Source organism: Amblyomma mixtum, chromosome 2 (genome assembly GCF_055824585.1).
Source record: "Amblyomma mixtum isolate Tamu chromosome 2, ASM5582458v1, whole genome shotgun sequence".
NCBI classification, from domain to species: Eukaryota; Metazoa; Arthropoda; class Arachnida; order Ixodida; family Ixodidae; genus Amblyomma; species Amblyomma mixtum.
In genome coordinates, this window is record NC_143013.1 from 155,993,041 (window position 1) to 156,011,797 (window position 18,757).

Below are 18,757 nucleotides of genomic sequence, written 5' to 3' on the forward strand. Positions count from 1 at the left end.
ATTTTTTTATTCATTTACTATGCCTCGATCTACTATTTGTCGTACTCGTAATGGGCCTCAAGGACGGCGACTGCTTGTCGACCAGCAGAAAAACTCGACGCCTCACACCTAGGCGGCGCAGCATGGACATCCGCCGGACATTTACTCTCCGCGGCAGCACTTCGGGGAACAACCGGCGCACTGACATTTGAAGGCTGTGCTACAGCGGCGACTGCCAAGTCGCCAGTCCGTCAAGTACTTCTGAAGCGTCCATAATGCACTCCTGTAAAGCGTCGTCATGGGGCCCCATGCGCTGCCGCAGCTTGTCAGCATACGTCACGACGCACTCCTCCGTTGTGTGGCCGAAACGCCGGCAGTCGTCGCACCGAGGCGTACGACAGTACCGGCGAATGTGGCCAACGCGGTTGCAACGGCAAATAAAGAGGTGGTCAGCCCGGAATCAGAACAACGCTTTGAATGGCGCACACAGTCAGCTGATGTGGAACGTCACTAACCCCGACTCCTTCAGCAAGAGAAAGGACGACATCACAGCTTAGAGTTCTCATCTCCTCCATGTCTGAGACTTTCCAATTTTCCGCCTAGATAGATATCACCTTCTCGTGCGCCTGGAGTGCCTCACGGATGAAGTAATCTTCCAAGCGCTCGGGAAGCCACAAAAGATGCAGCTTAACCTCCTTCGGTTCCGGGTCAACAACATCGCAGCGGCGGCTCTTCACCAAGAGGTCGCCTCACGACACGAGCTATTCTTTTGATTGCGCAGATTTCCAAGTCACCATCCAGACGTGAGACATCTGGAATTGTCCGATAGAGCTATTTTCTTTGAGGTCGACGACGTTTCGCAGCGAGTCTCTGAAATCCTGTGCTCTGTACGGGCACCCGGCAAGGTCTGCATGCAGGAAAACGGAGTCGGTCACCAGCCTACCGGTTTGGAGTCGGGGCAGAATGATACGGTAGTCAATCCTGCCGGCAAAAGCCCGAGCAGTACCTTGTCCAGAGGCGGATGGAACCTTCTTTGTGAACATCGAGGAACGCGTCCGCTTCGAACAATGTCTTGTTTCTACGCTATGCTATTTGCTGCCAACGCATATGTAGTTCTCCCTTCTACGACACTGGACAGTGTGTGCAGAAAGGCATCGAATGAGACGGATGCCTCCCAAACACCCTCGAGTGTCTAAAACGCTTAAGATTCACACACAATTGTCTACTTAACATTTTAACCACACATCACTGACGCAAACAGCAACACCGGACTTAAGGCTTTCGCCTCACCGCACTTTAGGTCAATAAAGTGCCAGCCTGAATTTTTGCCTTTGCTTATTACTTGAAGAAATACATTTGCCTGATTGATATCACGGGGTTTTAAAGACGTTATAAGGTTCGCCTCTGTAACAGGAATTTTGTTGAAGTGGTGAAAAGTAAAAAAAAAAAGCGCTCATAATTTTCATGCCAAACTTCACTGAATACTAAACAATCAGCACACCCGCCGCGGTGGCACAGTGGTAAGGCGCTCGTCTACCGAGCCGGAGTGCCCGGGTTTCAACCCGACCGAGGCGGCCGCGTTTCGATGGAGGCGAAACACAAGAGGCACCCGTGTGCTGTGCGAAGTCAGTGCACGTCAAAGATCCCCAAATGGTAGAATTTATTCTGGAGACCTCCACTACGGCACCTCTTTCTCGTTTTCTTCTTTCACTCTTACCTTCCTCTCTTCACTTATGGAGCGGTTCAGGCGCGGCTCAGGGGTCCGCCGAGATATGTGAGACAGTACTGCGCCATTTCCTTACCTCAAACACCAATTTACAATTCCAGAAAGGGCGTCCAGAAAGGGCGTGCACATCAGCTATATAATATATCCACGTATCATTGTAGCGTCCGTTCGTTCGCGCAAGGCCGCAGAAAAGGGGCGTTATCATTTTTGTTCGTGACGCGAGAAGCGACCGGACTTATCTCGATTGTTCACAGCCACGAACAGCTGCATCTACGTTTTTCTAGATTACTTTAGATGATCTCGACCTATTATCTCGAAGTTTCCTTGCCGGCTTTAAATTGAACGATGCCGGGAGCAGCGGGCATTCGTAGATCGACGATTGACGAGCACGCTTGTTGCTTTCGCCGCCACCGAGTGATACAGTTCTTTTGCGGGCGCAAGTCAGCCCAAATAAAGAGCTTCGTTTGCAAGTCTTCCTGCTGTCTTCCTGACCGCTGGACTGCCGTCACTACAACGTGACAATATCCTTTATGAAAGATGAGAGGAAAGATTTAAAGAACAGCCGCGCGTCGCAGCAACCGTGTCCGCCGAGGTGGCGACGCCGGTTGTAACAGATTCCCCAAGCCCAAGGTACCTATTCTATGCCTGTTGTTGGTGTTGTTGTTGCGACTGAGAGTAGGATGAAAAGGAAAGTGCACGGGCTTGCCATCTGGCTTGAGTTGGGCCCCCACCGTTGCCATATGCAAATAGATGAGAGTTAAAGGATAAGAAGAAAGAGTGAAAGAAGAGACGCGCGTCTAAACAACCGCGTCCGCCGAAGTGAAGACGCTGGCTGAAACAGATACCCCAAGATCTTCCCTTTCTTTGCCTCCCGCTATGCCGAACCGTATATATATATATATATATACACACACTGCGACACCCACTCTCCCTCTGCTGCGCATGCGCACAGCTGGCGAGGCGAGCGGCGTCTGCTCCATCACAAGTGCGACGACGGAGTGACGTCATGCCAGATGGCGTGACGAACGGCGACACCCCCTTTCTGGAATGGTTGCTAGGCGACGGCTCAAGGTCGGTGCGACCACGGCCGAGGTGCAACCACGGCGAAAGTGCGACCATGCTCAAGAGGCGAAGCGGCTGGCGTAGTGTAGCTCTCGCTACAAAAATACCATGTTTTCAACGCCCAGCACGCTTTTCAAATATATAGGTTGACCACCACGGCTGTGCTTTCTGTGACCGAAATAAATAATGAAGCTCTCAACAAAAAATACAGCGGCCGCTTTGACTGTCTAAAGTGCGTAGAGGCCAAAGCGTGTGGCGCACCACTTTGACTGCCTCGGTGGCACTGGTGACGTCACCACTGAATGAGGGGATGACGTCAGACACAGTAAATGACTATTTACATGTGACGACGAATTACTAATAAAGGCTAATTACTGAATAATGAATAAATACTAATTCACTGCTAATTACTGACGCTTAAGATTCGCCTTAAGGAGTGAGACGCGACAGCGTGTTGTAGCACTGTTGTTGTTGTGACTGAGAGGAGGATGAAAAGGGAAGTGCACGGGCCAGCTGACTGGCTCGAGCCGAGCCGCCAGCCCTGCCACGTGCAGACAGAGGATAATTAAAAAACAAGAGTAAAGAGAGTAGCGCTGCCAGTGAGTCCGGAACACCACCACCTGTTCAGCGTGATGCCTCGCCCTTTCAACGCAACGCTTTTTCAGTAAAGGAAATGGCGCAGTAATTCTCTGTCATCTCGGTGGACACCTGAACTGCACCGTACAGGACGGGAGGAAGCGGGAGTGAAAGTACAAGAAAGAAGAAGAAAGTGAAAGAAGAAAGAGGGGCCGTAATGAAGAAAATGTAAACTGTATTTGAGGAAAGGAAATTACGCAATAACTGGCTTACATATCTCTGTGGACACCTCTCAAAAGCTCGACACCTCTGCTGACAAGCTTGTGCTGACAACCTTTTGTCGACAACAGTGAGGCATTAAAGGCTTTAGTTTTACATTTAGAGGACGTTAAGCTTCGCCTTTAAGAGTGGAACACGACAGCTGATGCAGTGCTACCAGGGCAGGAAGGAAAGGAAAACTTTATTTTCGCTAATGCTTTTTCCTGCGGTTTGGGGGCATCTTCAGAGACGTCTTGGTTCTACCCCAAGGAGCCTTCTCTGTCGAAGTCGTCCGCCTCTAATCAGTGGTCGGTTGCCCTCAGTCCAGGTCTCCGCTGGCCACTGCCGCCCGTTGAGCTCGCTGTACCAGACCTTGTTGGTCTTGACAGCGGTCGCTGGACAGCAGAGTCTCCCACTGCTCCGCACTCGGGTTTTGTATTTTGGGGACCACGTCAATGCTTTGGCAGGCCCATGTGATGTGATATAGAGTAGGTTTTTCGTCGCACCAGGGACATTTGTCCGTGTATATCGTGGGGTGCATTTTGTTTAGTATATGTAGGTTTGGGAAAGGGCCTGTTTTTAATTGTCTCCAAGTGCCAGCTTCCTCTCTGCTGAGAGATTTTACTGGAAGACCGCTCCTGCAGAAGCTCGGATACCGCGAGCAGATGCGAGAATGTCGAGGACGGCAACGATCCCCGACGAGCTTCGCAAGACCTTTAAGGTAGCGCCCATACCAAAAAACATGGATCCCAACCTCCATCGAGGCAGAAGAGAAGCGAGGGCCGAATTCGTCCAGAAAACATACGCTCCTCAAGCCACGACAGTGTATGCAGACGCGTCTTGGAGAGCAGGAGACACCAAAATCGCCGTGGCGGCGGTGGTCGATTCGTCTTTACGCGAAGTGGCCAGCGCGTCTCTCCGAGGCTGCACAGCTGCATAGTCCGAGGAAGTAGCCATTGCTCCAGCGGTGGCGGAGGGCTATGGAACCGGGCAGTCACTAACAATACTGTTACGTGGCGAGAAGGTGCGGGTCGAGGTAGAACTGTAGAAGGAGGGGCAGACGTTGCGGGCTGGTGAAGACCATGGACTGCGGCAATGTCGGGCGATGTGGCCAATGCGAGAACACCGGAAGCAGATGGGGCGGTCGTCTGCCGTACGCCACTCATTTGGATTGCGATAACGCTGCGGAGAATAATAGGTGCGACGATAAACAGAGAGGGGTGGCTGGGGGGTGTCCGGGCTTCTGATGGTGCACACAGCCGGAGGAAGGTTCAGGTTAGCGAGTTCCTGACGCACGACGGCCTGAATCAGCGACACGGTGGGTAGAGAGTTATCAGGTGCGGTCGGACGGGGCAGAACAGGCGCAAGGGCTTCCAGTTCGCGGCGAACGATGCGGGTCACAGTGCCGGCAACGGGGTCATCATCGGAAGAGGCGCGGGACGGTAATCGGTGTTCCTCACAGGAAGAAGTAGCGGCAGTATTAGGGAGCCGAGAGAACTGCTGTGGAATTCGGCGGCTTTTACCCTGTTCGAAATGACGGCATTATTTTATGATTGCGTCCACGGTGGTGCAGTCTTTGCAAACCAGTAAGTTAAAAGCATCATCCGCAATCCCTTTCAGAATATGGCTCACTTTGTCCGACTCGGTCATGGCGGCGTCGACCTTGTGGCAAAGCGCCAAGACATCTTGGATATATGCCACATAGCTTTCGGTTGACGACTGGGCGCGCGACGCGAGCTGCTCCTTCGCGGAGAGCTTCCGGTCATCGGGTCTGTCAAACAAACTACGGAGCTTTTCTTTAAAAGTGTCCCAGCTCGTCAGTTCTTCTTCGTGGGTTTCATACCAGACCCGGGCCGTGCCACTAAGATAGAAGATCGCATTCGCTAGCATCACGGTGGGATCCCACCGGTTATAGGTGCTCACTCGCTCATATAGGCTGAGCCAGTCGTCGACATCGGTGCCGTCGTTCCCAGAAAAGGTACCAGGGTCACGGGGAGGAGCCATGACCACGAAGGGAGCAGAAGGAGCAGAGGGAGTGGTTCGTGACTCGCCGGGTGGAGCCATGATGGTAGAAGCCCCGGCCTGACGACCGCTTCGGAGCTGCGTGGCGTGGAGATCGTTTACCCAGCACCTCCACCAAAGATGTTACGTGGCCCGAAGTCTATGTCGGCACAAGGACGACCGGAGCACAGGGTACAGATCACAGCTAGCCCCGAGCGGCAAGCGCGCACACACCGGGCACTTCCTCTGCGTCGTCTTCACGGAGATTATCCGTTGCAATACTAACGGACCCTCAAACAGCCTGCCAAAATTACATGAACGAGAGTATCGGTCGTCACGCGCTCAGTATACTCCTCGCAGCGAGCGACAGCATTAAAAACCAGGAAGAACGGAATGACAAGATCCCACACAAAATTGTGCGGGTACCGGGGCACACGGGGGTGGCAGGGAACCAAGAGGCCGACAGGATATCTCGAGGATACATTACTTTCCGAGCATCCGACGAGACCGCGGAACTCGCGCCAGCATCCAGGGAATACTCTGTCATACTACAAAACTATCGAGGCAGAAGAATGCGATATCCCCCACTGCTACCAGGGAGTCCACGTAACAGAACCCCATCGCCCGCTCTGCGCGACGCCTTGCCAGTTAGACAAATCAAAAAATTGGTTTTTTTGAAGAAAGGAGTGACGCATAACACTCTCACTTATCTGGTTGAACACCCGAACCGCATATGATGCGATTTTACTTTTACGGAGTCCCCACTATAGGTAGCCGGTTCTCCGGATTATAGATCGCCGGTTCGAATCTATGCAGCAAGCTAACTAGTAAGCTGGTGATGCACGATACGCTGAATCGCCTCACACTATCCGGATCATTCTGCGGCTGTTTTTACACAGGTACCGCTTTTTTCCGGCGCGCGGTGCCGACTACTGCTACGCCGAAGGCTTTCCGACTGAATCAGCTGTATACGGTTAAACGGCGCGTTGAGCGAGTTGGGAAAAGCACCAGGTAGCCAGCAGAGCGACCGGACGCACTACACCTCGCCTCCGTAGATTTTCACTCGGGACGGCAGATCTTCAAAGTGAAATCGACTGATAACACCCATAACTTGTCAATGTAGGTGTTCGGCACCCGTTCCTACCATTGTTTGTGGAATGCCGAGCATTTCTGCCCGAAAAGGACTCTACTGCTCTGAGCCAGGCATGGAACGCTAGGCCCCTCGTTGTACATAGAACAACAAGGGCCCCCCGCCGCTGCGGCCACTAGTGAGGCCTACGGCCACCGGCGCGTCTAGACTCACCTCGCCTCCGTATTGTTACGTTGCCCGAAGGCTAGACAAAAGGAAGGGCGACCGGAGCGCAGAGCGAACAACACAGGAGGCACCACAATCAGGCACTTCCTTCACATCGTCTTCTGTGAGTATCCGTTGCATGTCCCCCCGTCCGGAAAAACACCGGCATGGTGCACTGAATGACATTGAGGGGCTTGGCGAGAGGTAGGCAGTAAGCTTTCACGCGAGAGACGTGGACGATATCTCGTTGAAGGTGGCGGAAGGAAGCGTGCGCGAACGCCGGAGCGATCTCGTAAGTGACAGCAGTTACCTGGCGCAGGACACGGTACGGGCAAACATAACGGGGCACAAGTTTTTCGGAGGCCGACGCGGCTAGATGGGGACCAAAGCAAAACGAGGGAGCCAGGAGAGAACGAGGCTGTGCAGTGACAGCGGTTGTAGAACTCCTGCTGGGAGGCCTGCGAGGCAAGAAGTTCGGACCGTGCATGTTGGCAGGCATAGTCAGCACCGGCAATGGGGTCTTGGGCGTATTCAGAGGACTGAGCAGCAGGAGTAGGCAGCAGCGTGTCCAAAGGCAATTGGGGCTCGCGGCTGTATAAAAGGTAAAAAGGCGAGTAACCGGCAGTATCATGGCGGGAGGAGTTGTATTAGAAGGTGACATACGGGAGAGCGAGGTCCCAGTCCCAGTGATCGGGGAAACGTACAAAGCGAGCATATCGGTCTGAGTGCGGTTGAGACGTTCAGTAAGTCCGTTTGTCTGCGGGTGATAGGCGGTGGTAAGCTTGTGCTTTGTAGTTCAGGACCAAAGAATGTCGTAGACAACCTTGGAAAGAAAGCAGCGGCCGCGGTCGTTAAGAAGTTGGCGGGGAGCACCATTGTGCATTATGAGGTCGTATAGCAAAAAGTACGCAACGTCTGTACCAGTACTGGTTGGCAGTGCCTGCGTGATCGCGTAACGGGTGGCGTAGCCCGTGGCAACTGCAACCCATCTGTTGCCGGAGGTGGGCTCTGGAAACGGACCCAGAAGATCCAAGCCGACGCGATGGAAAGATTCTGGGGGCACGTCAATAGGTTGAAGTGTGCCAGCTGGGAGAGTAGCAGAGAGTATTCGGCACTGACACTCATCGCAGACTGCAACACTGCGCCGTACGGAGCGGAACAGGCCGGGCCAAAAGAAGCGGTCGTATGTACATGATACACCGAAGTGGCCAGCAGTGGGGAGATCATGGAGTTCATGAAGGATATCAGGACGAAGGTGCTTGGGGACAACGAGTAGAAGGTTGGGGCCATCCGGATTGAGGCTGCGGCGATACATGATTCGGTCAGAGAGCACAGAGCGCCGCATAGAGTGATCAGACGGAGTGGAATTGAGTTGGTCGATAATTGATCGCAAATCGTCATCGCGGCGCTGTTCTTCGTCCATGTTGGCAAAGACAGAGATAGAAGACAGGTCGGCTTCGGTGGCAGTGCCAATCAAGTCACACTGGTCAACTGGGTAGCGGGAGACGCAGTCGGCGTCTTGGTGTAACCTGCCAGACTTATAAGTCACGGTGTAATCATACTCTTGCAGATACGATCTCCCAATCCGCCCTGTAGGATCCTTCAAAGAGGAGAGCCAACATAGCACATGGTGGTCGGTTTTAACCGTAAAAGGGCGGCCGTATAAATAACGACGGACTTTGCCAACTGCCCAGACAAGGGCTAAGCACTCACGTTCTGTAAAAGGACTGATTGCGCTCGGGCGCAGAAAGAAGGCGACTAGCACAGTCGATAACACGGTCCTGACCGGATTGCCGCTGAGAGAGCACAGCGCCGATGCCGTAGCCACTGGCGTCAGTACAGACTTCGGTGGGGGCCGCAACACCAAAGTGCGCCAAAACTGGTGTGGTGGTCAGCTTGGCGATCGCAGTGGAGAAGGCTCGTTCTTGATCAGGTCCCCAGACGAAGGTGGCCTCTTTCTTTAAAAGGTCGGTGAGGGGACGGGCGAGGACGGTGAAGCCCTGAATGTATCGACGGAAGTACGAGCAGAGCCCCACGAAGCTTCGGATGTCGTGGCAAGATCGGGGAAATATGTCTTTCACGGCCCGGAACTTATCGGGATCAGGGTGAACACCCTGGAAATCGGCCTAACATAGCGATCTGATGTCGCGCGAAACGGCACTTCGAGGAGTTAAGCTGGAGGCCGGCGCGACGAAAGAGGGAAAGAATCTGTGAACGGTCTGCGAGGTGGAATGAAAATGCAGGCGAAAATACAACGACGTCGTCCAGATAACACAGAAACGTGGTCCACTTAAATCCTTCAAAAGGGCGTAAATCATGCGCTCAAGTGTGGCTGGCGCGTTGCATAGGCGAAAAGGCATTACTTTGAACTAGTATAGCCCATCAGGGGTCACAAAAGCGGTTTTCTCATAGTCCTTCTCATCGACGGCAATTTGCCAATAGCCGGAGCAAAGATCTATGGAGGAGAAGAATTTGGCACCGTGCAGGCAGTCAAGGGCGTTGTCAATACGCGGCATGGGGCAGACGTCATTTTTAGTCATCTTACTGAGGGGTCGATAATCAATGCAAAACAGCCATGAGCCATACTTTTTCTTCACTAGTACCACTAGTCGATTATGTTCTTGGCAAGAATTTTTGTGACCTTAAGCTCGGCGTGGGAGACACGGTAGTGCCTGCGGAGAATGGGAGGGGCATCACCGGTGTGAATGCGGTGCGTCACAGCGAGAGTTTGGTCCAGTGAGGTGTTTTATAGGTCAGAAATGTCGTAAAACGACTGGAGAAGGTCACGATGCTGGGAAGTTTAGGCGGGGCGGAGATCGGTGGTCATCATGGTCGTGAATGCGTCCGAGGACAGCGGAGTCGACCGCGGTGGGTCTGGTGGGTCGCGATTAGGAGAGGAATATAATGTAGCCACACGGCACTGGGCGAGTGGGGACAACGTAGCGACGCACAAGCCGGCTGGAAGCAGCTGGGAGGAGAAGCCGAAGTTCAAGAAAGTTAGAGACAGGTTGTTGGCTGTGACGGTGGCGATGGTAAGGGGGAGGACAACACTGCGGGTGAGTGCGAGGTCAAGGATTGGCGCATCGATGTAGTCACCATCGGGAACAGGGCGAGAATGTGAGGGAAACGAAATATAAGGTTTGAGAGGCCAGGTGGGCATAGTCGGGGCAGGTCAACCGGAGCGATGAGTCGATGGGGTCAGGATAGAGTTGGGGAAGCTCAAGGTGAAGGACAGCCTACGAACAGTCAATGAGGGCAGAATGATCCGACAAAAAGTCTAAACCGAGGATGAGGTCAAGGGCGCATGTGGTGATGGTGTACTGAACTGGCGTACTGTAGTCACCGATTGTAACGCGAGCGATGCACAGTCCCTCGACAGCAGGCATGGCACCATCCGCGACGCGCACAAGGGACGTTGCAGGCGTAAGGACTTTGCGTAAGCGACGGCGGAGGTCTGCACTCATCACGGAAATATGGGCACCAGTGTCAATAAGGGCGCGCACAGGAACACCGTCAACTGGAAAGTCTAGTTGATTGGGTCAAGTCGTCAGTAGAGCGTTCGAGGTCCGAGTCGTTGATGCAGCGTCACCTCCGGGAGCTGCATCACTTAGGTTTCCTGATGAGAGGGACGGCAGGACGCAGCTGTCGAAACACGAGGCGACTGCGGTGATCGTGAGCGGCGTTGGGCTAGCGGCGAAGGCGAATGGGAGGACTGTCGTGGAGGTTGATCGGCGGCCTCAGACGTCTCGGATGGACGGCGGGGTGAAAAGCGGCGAGTGTAGTTTGGACAGTAGTAGAAGGTGTCTCGCGGGCCTGACGTCCAGGGGCTGCGGCAGTGGCGGGCAATGTGGCCGATCCGAGAGCATTGAAAATAGATTGGGCGGTCGTCTAGAGTGCGCCACTGATTCGGATCGCGGTAACGCCGTGGTGAATAATAGGTGGGACGGAAAGGGACGGGAGATGGTTGCTGTGGGGACGAGTTTCCGATGGCGCACAAAGCCGGAAGGAGGTTGAGATGGGTGAGTTCTTCCCGCACGACAGCCTGAATAAGCGACACGGAAGGCAGTGTGTCATTAGGTGTGGTCGATGATGTTACCACAGGGGCTAGGGCTTCGTGTTCACGCCGAACAATTCTTGTCACTGTGTCGGTGACAGGAGGAGAGTCTGAGGAAACTTGAGTTTGAAGTCGTTGGTCCTGTCAAGAAGATGTAGCGGCTGTGTTTGGAAGTCGGGAAAACTGTTGACGGCTTTGCTTTTCACTTGATCAAATCGACGGCACTCCTCGATAAATCTGTCAACAGTTGTGCAGTCTTTGCAAACGAGCAGATGAAAGGCATCGTCAGCAATGCCTTTCAGCACGTGGCCCACCTTGTCGGACTCGCTCATGGTGGCATCGACTTTCTGCCAAAGTGCCAATACGTCCTGTATATAGGCCACGTAACTTTCCGCCGACGGCTGCGCACGAGAAGCAAGCTGTTTTTTCGCAGTGATCTGCCAATCGTCAGATCCTCCTAAAAGTGCTCGAAATTCCTGTTTGAATATACCCCAGATTGTAAGTTCTTCTTAGTTTGTTTCAAACCACACCCTCGCCGTTCCATTCAGATAGAAAATTACGCTAGCAAGCATTAATGTTTGATCGAGCCGGTTACATGCGCTTACTTTTTCGTAAAGGCCTAACCAGTCGTCGACATCGGTGCCGTCGCTACCGGAAAAAGTACCGGGGTCACGGGACAAAGCCATGACCGCGAAAGGAGCAGCAGAAATGGCCCACGACTCACCGGATTCGGCCATGATGGTAGTAGTACCGGTTTGACGACCGCTTCGGAGTTCCGTGGTACTGGGATCAATACCCGGCACGCTCCATCAAAGATGTTACGTTTGCCGAAGGCTAGTCACAAGCAAGGGCGACCGGAGCGCAGAGCGAACACAGGAGGCATCGAACAATAGCGCGAGCACACCAGTCAGGCAATTCCTTCACATCGTCTTTTGTGAATATCCGTTGCAATATCGACCTCAGCAATGATGGTTTACTGCGTAGAAGGCGAAGAAATCAGTCCCCAAGACTTCGCTAACGACCCGCGTTCGTCGAGAGCAATCTAAGCCAGCAATGTGGTCTTCCCCTAGCCACTTCGAAGCCGCCTGTGAAGAAGGCATCCCAAGCTCACCCACGCGCCGGCCCGTCCATGTCCGTGACACCCAATCAAGGCAAGACTATTTCTCCAAAGCTTAAACGTCATACTCCTCTACCAAAACTCCCGGCTACGGATCTGAAAGTAATTTTCCGACCTGATGGCGAATTGGATCTTAGACAATGTGACGGCGGCAGGCTACTGCCTATTTTGTGCGCGGCTGTGAAGCGCAACTACCATGACGCCCGGCAGAAGGACCGACTCAAGGTTAACGTGTACAGTAACTCATTCAAAATCAGCACTCCTGACTAGGTGCGTGCCCAAAGTTACGTGTAGCTGCAGACGCTCCAACTAAACGACAAGCAATTCCCGATAATGGCTTACATCGCCGCGTCCGGCGATACCGTACGCCGAATTGTCTACAACGGAATCTACAACCAAACCCAACAAGAGATCTTCAACGACCACGTCGCATTAAACCCTAGAAGATCGTTCACAACAGCAGACGCGCGCGCTTTGGGCCGCACTATCAGTCCTGGCCACCGTCAAAACCAAGGATGTTCCCAAGCTGCTCAGCTTCTACAGTGCCGTCTATAACTGCCACCCCTAGAAAGCCAAGGTAGAGGCCTGTTTTAATCGCTGGAGACCGGGCCACCGAGCGGACGTCTGCCCGCAAGCTGTCAGAATACTTTGTCGCAGATGCGGCGGCACCCATCCGACAACTTCAACTCCCACGCGCGACTCGAAATGCATCCTGTGCGGTGGCTCCCACTTCACGGAGTCGAAAAAATGCGCAGTCCGGTTCGACCGGGCTGGCCTCCCGAAATCTAACACCACTGCCACAACCACCACAGGCAAACCCGCCGGGTCTTCATCCACCGAGAAAACTGCTCGGCAGTCCCGTACCAACTTCAGAATCGGTTCCAGGTCCGTGTCACGGAAAAGCTAAAACAGGATTCGGTCCGCCTCCTCCCCGCCACTATCGGGACCAAATGCCCAGCCCATGGATAAACAGGTGAGCTGGAAACCGGGACCTCCTTCGCTTGCTAAATAGAATGAAGAGCTCTGGGCACAACTCTGAAAGCAGTTTATAAAGTGCAGAGCTCCCCCAACAATTACAGCTACTTCTCAGGAGAGAAAAGCCTGAAATAAATTCAGCCTTCCTTCCCCCAACCCAGCACAAGCTATCACATCCAAGCAACTCATTCCTTCCCCTGTCTCCACCTCCTCCTCGCGCGCTGCGTCACCTACTCGCAACCTCCAGATAAGCGAAAGGCGCGAGCTGAAAATAACCGCCACCACTCAGTACACACAGCTGCACTCACTCAGCTAACCTCGATAATTCAAAGACGAACGAATCATGAACGCCCTACTCACTGATACTGCAGAACAGATGGCGAACATGTATAGTGGGCCGGATGATTGCCCTCGACCAACGTCAAGGCGCACATGAAGTTTCTATGGTTGAAATCCAAGCCCACATACTAGGAACATTCATCACCCCGCCAAGCGGCCCAAATTTTATAGACCAGTCAGTCGCCCCCCTAAATGGCTGCCCAAAGTGGCCGCATTCGAGTGTGGCAGTGGAATTGCAGGAGCTTCCGAGCAAAGCGCAACAGCCGGCAACTTCACCTCGAAAACCTCTCATCAGATGAGACACCTATCGTTGCGGCATGGCGAGAAACTCTGTTTAATGTTAAGCTTCGAGACTGCACAGTTCATGAGTCAACCAGCGTGCTGCCACGAACGCGAGTAGCCACACTGGTTCGCGGTAAATTTACCGCAATTGAGCACGCTTTGCAGCTTGATGTTCACAGATGGCCTCCTAGTAGAACTCTTACCCCGCGCATGCAGGGGCAGCAGCCTCTTCATACTAAACATATATAGCTCGCAAAAGGCCCTCTAGCACCTCTCATGGCGATAATGCGCAAGGCACTCAGGATGAGTGTGGACTACCCCATTCTGATAATTGGCGAATTAACCGCAACCACCCCATTTGAGGCTACCCGAAAAACTGTCGTAAAGGCACCTCGGTTCGGACTTTCATCTAGAACGAAGGCTTATCCCTGCTCGGATCGGAGCAAGCATTCAACACAACACCAGCCCGGACCTAACCCTCTCACAACACCTCCCCAAAAGTCATTGCACAAACACGCAGCACTCGTTCGGTAGTGATCACTATATACTCAGAACTGTACGCAACATCACAACCTTAGCACAGATTAGAAACCGACACCTGGAGGTGGTGGACTGGGACAAGTCACGTCAAATCCGCCGCGACGTCCCAGACACCATCACAGATCTGGACACCTGCACACAAACCCTCACAAAGGATGTGGCTTGGGCCACATCCACAATCCCTGACACCCCGCAGAGACGGCAGATAGTCGCCTACTATACCTTTGAGAAGTGCATACCAGCCTACAAGAAAGGTGGCTTGCTCGAAAAGACAATCGGCCACTCAAGTGGCGCATAGCCGCGCTCGTAAAACAGATTGAAGCACTTGTAAGCCAACTGGCCCGCCAGCAATGGGGCAAACTGTGCGATCGTATGAGCGGCAACCTCGGCGTCAAAGACAAACTGCCATTTCCTTGTTGACTGCTCCAACCAGGATCCTAAAAAGCAATGCAAAGAAAAAATGTCAACCGCATACCCCCCAAGCTCTCTCTACAGGGTGACGTCTTGTTACACGGACTTAGAGCACAACACCTTACCGTAACTCCACCGGCCCCGCTCCCTACTTACACCTGCGGCTGCAGTCCTACACTAGATGAGGATATTCCCACAGGGGAAGTTAAAGCTGCCATGCAGATACCTCGGCCCCGGGGGCCGACAAAACCAACAACAAGATGCTCACGAATCTCCACGACCGCTCCATAGAGGCTATAACAGACCTCTTCAACAAGTGCTGGCAATATGGAGCGCTACCAGCCCAGCGGACACACACCCGCATAACCTTTATTCGCAAACCAGGAAAGCCTCTATATCTAAAAAACCTACGCCCAATGTCCCTCACATCCTGCCTAAGAAAACTCTTCGAACATGGGATCCTGGAACGCCTACAGAACTACATGGACGATCACGACCTATTCCCCCACACGATGATTGCCTTCCGCAGTCTTCTCTTCACACAGGACGTTATGCCTCAGATTTCAGGGGAGGTCCTCCACGCACGAGATACAAAACGCACGCGAGAAATACTAGCTTTGGACTTAACCAAAGACTTTGACACCGTCCACCACTCCGCCATCCTAGAAGCGCCCTTGGCATTAGAAACCGGCCTGCGCACCTTCCAATACATTTCAGCTTTTCTATGACACCGTACAGCAGGAAATCTGCTTCGGGTCTGTCTCCTCCCCAACCTTCACACTCTGCAGCAGAGGCACCGCGCAAGGGTCAGTCCTCTCGCCGCTGCTCTTCAACAAAACGCTCATTCTCATGGTCAAGGCGTTAAATGTAGTACCTAATCTCCCGCACTCCTTTTGTGCCGACCACATTACACTGTGGACAACCACAGGAAATGCCGGAGCCATAGAAGAAACATTGCTCACCGGTGCCGACCTGGTGGCAACGCATACTGCAACAGACGACCTGGCCTGCTCCCCTACCAAATCAGAGTTATTAACTATTTAACCACCTAGACGTAGGACGGAACTAGGCTCCCCGCCTCCAATAAATGTCACGTTGGACGACACCGCAATCCCAGAAGTAGAAGGTGTCCGAATCGTAGGCATCCTACTCCAGAGCAACGGCAAGAACAACGCCACGATAACCAAACTGACAAACACCGTCCATCAGACCATGCGGCTCATACGACAAATTGCCAACCGACACAGGGGCATGAGAGAACACGACCTCCGCCGCCTAGTTGAAGCATTCGTCGTCAGCACCATAGTATACTCTCTCCTATATCTCTTCCCCACGAGAGCAGAAGAGGACAAAATCAACGCCCTGATTCGCCAGTCGTACAATACTGCACTCCACCTCCCTCGACACACCTCCAACGAACGGCTCTGACTCATGGGCATACGTAACACAGTAGCCGAGCTTACAGAAGGTCACCGTACGGCACAACTTGAACGCCTCTCCTCCACCCCCACAGGCCGCAGCATCATTAAACATCTAGATCTTAACCCAACCAACACTTTCCGACCTGCACACCCACCCCCGGGGCCACACCAAAGCTTTTAACAGTGCATGCAGTCCCAAAAAACATGCACCCAGTACACAACCAAGCTCGACGCGCAGCAGGAGCCCAGGAACTACACAAGCGGTGTAACCAACACACGGAGGCGGTCTACTTAGATGCCGTGGCATATACCACTCAGCCGGCCTTTGCCATCAGCGCAATCGACCTTAATCTTTCACCTCTGGCAGCTATCGTACCGTACACCTCCCTAGAAGGTGAAGAAGCTGAAATTGCCTTTGCGATCTCCTTCACCAATGGCACACTCGTATTCAGTGACTCAAAAGCAGCGATCAGAAACTTCGCCAAAGGGCGGACGCATGCCGTCGCCCATAAAATTCTGTTTCTCTCAGCTTCTCACTAGGCCCCTACAACTCATATGGGTCCTCGCGCGCGTGGGCCATCCAGGCAACTGAGCCGCCCATGACACCGCTCGAGCATACGCCAACCGAGCAGGGCAAGCCGCCGAAACAGGGAGCGCCCCTGACCAAATGATCACATACCACGAGAAAACATTCCACGCGTCGCGTAAATTGACCGTACTATTATTTTATTGTGGGATGATGCTTTTTACAGTAAAGCGATGTGAAGAATAGGGCTTTTATTATAGCGCAGGTGACCTCCGAAGCGCCAGCCGCTGCGGCTTCGATGCGAAACAGGCTATAGGCCTAGCGACGACCAGGGCAGCAGGCAGCAGCAGAGCTCGTCGCCCGGAGCGCCCATGAGCGATGCCATTGCCGAAAGCTCACAACATAAGGAGACGTGCTTTGTCGCTGCTCTAGTATAGCTGGTAGTCTTTCTGATAACAAGGTGATCTCATTTCTTGTGAGGTTTGTACACTAAGCCAAGCAGCGGTCCGGAACCGCTGCACGGCAGCGAAGTGCGACACTGGTTGTGGGCGGAGCTTCGGTAGAGCGGTGCAGCGATGCTTGCCGCTCCGCGCCTTGTGTCCCTGCTTGCAGTGGGGCGGCAGCTCGCAAGCGACGATCGGTGCGGCGCGCCGGCCAAGTTTTCAAACATGTGTCCCCTACTTTAGCCTAGCTGCTTGAACGGCATGGAGAGAGCGAGAGAGAAAATCTTTATTTACACAGCAATTCGGGGCACGCCCCAGGGTCCCCGCACGACTGGAGCTCGAAGCGCGGCTGCGCGCAGCCAACGCTGAGACGGGCTTCGAGCCTTATCAGTACACGCCATACCGACACCCATAGGACGATGACAGTGACGACAGCAGAGACTCGTCGGCGCAGCTAGGAAACTTGTAAAGGCGAGCGCAAAGATTTGACGGGAGCACGAGCTTTTGTGAGCAGACGGATTTCCTTCTCCACCGGACGTACTACAGTACTTTCAATGAATGCGCCGAATTCTTACCTCAGTATGCGTATGTTGAAAAAATAATAAGCAATCAATAAAATAGCATTTCAAGAAACTTCAGTGCTAAGTTGTGGATTAATTATTGCAAAAATTGCGCGTGACGTTAGTGGGCAAAAGATAAGGGGCACCCAGTCCGTGTCCCAGGCTGCCCAGTTTACGCCACTTGGCAGTGGCGGCTAAGAAGCGGTGGTAATGTGTCGCCCTGCGAGCGGTAAGTTTTAAAAATTGTTTGCAAATTATTCCTTGCACGCGCAGCTTTTTGAATCGGACAAGTATACTCGCAGAGGTCACCTCTACAGAGCTTTTGCATTAGAATATGACTGTAGAAACTATTTCAGGGTCCATTTAAAGAACCCCAGGGTGTCGAAATTTGCGGAGCCCTTCACTACAACGTCTCTCATGGCCTGAGTCGCTTTGGGACGTTAAACACCATTAACCAAACCAAACTAAACCAAGCCAAAGCATGCAGCGCACATCGGTCACTACCGCCCCGCAGCTTAAAGCCCGATTGAGGTGTCCACTGTTCCAAGCGGGCAGTTATGCGCCTTCCCTCTGGCTCAGGTGTACAGCGAGATGTTTGAGACAGATACTGCGCATTTCCTTTCTTCACCCCAATTTACAAACTTTACCCCCTGCTTTCAAAGCCCCCGCTCTATTGGTTGCGCAGCTGTGGGAGCCAGGTACTGAGCATTTCTTTTCCGCCAAAATATACCGAATACACTAAAAAATCTAATGTATGCTTGGCGAAATCGTCGTGGTCAACACCCTGCAGCTTCCCCGAACAGCTTGCCGCGGAATCACTGGGCCACTTCGGAGCCATGCGCCTCACCACTATTGTGTGACGTAACGGTTGCTACGCACAGCTGCGCCCCCCACTGGCGCGCCGGTTACTAAAGAGGGGAGTAGGTTGCGCTTTTACTTTCTCTTTTCCAAGCTCCCGCTCCATTGATTTCGCAGCTTAAAGGGTGTCCACTGCTGGTTACAACGGACAACGGCGACGGCGACGCCGCGAAACGCAGAAACGGGCGCCAGAGAACTGCGGTCTAGAATGGAATTAAGTTTTCTCCTCAAAAAGTAGCAGCTGTTCTGTTCTCTTTCCGACAACGTCTACAGGCAGATCGTAATCTTTACTTCAGCCGCCGCGCTGGCTGAGTGGTTGTGGTACTCGGCTGCAG

General features: G+C 53.1%; 1 pseudogene; it reads right to left on the bottom strand.

The window, feature by feature from the left end:
- Positions 1-4,579: 4,579 nt before the first annotated feature.
- On the bottom strand, positions 4,580-5,665 carry LOC149361352 (uncharacterized; annotated as a pseudogene).
- Positions 5,666-18,757: the final 13,092 nt, after the last annotated feature.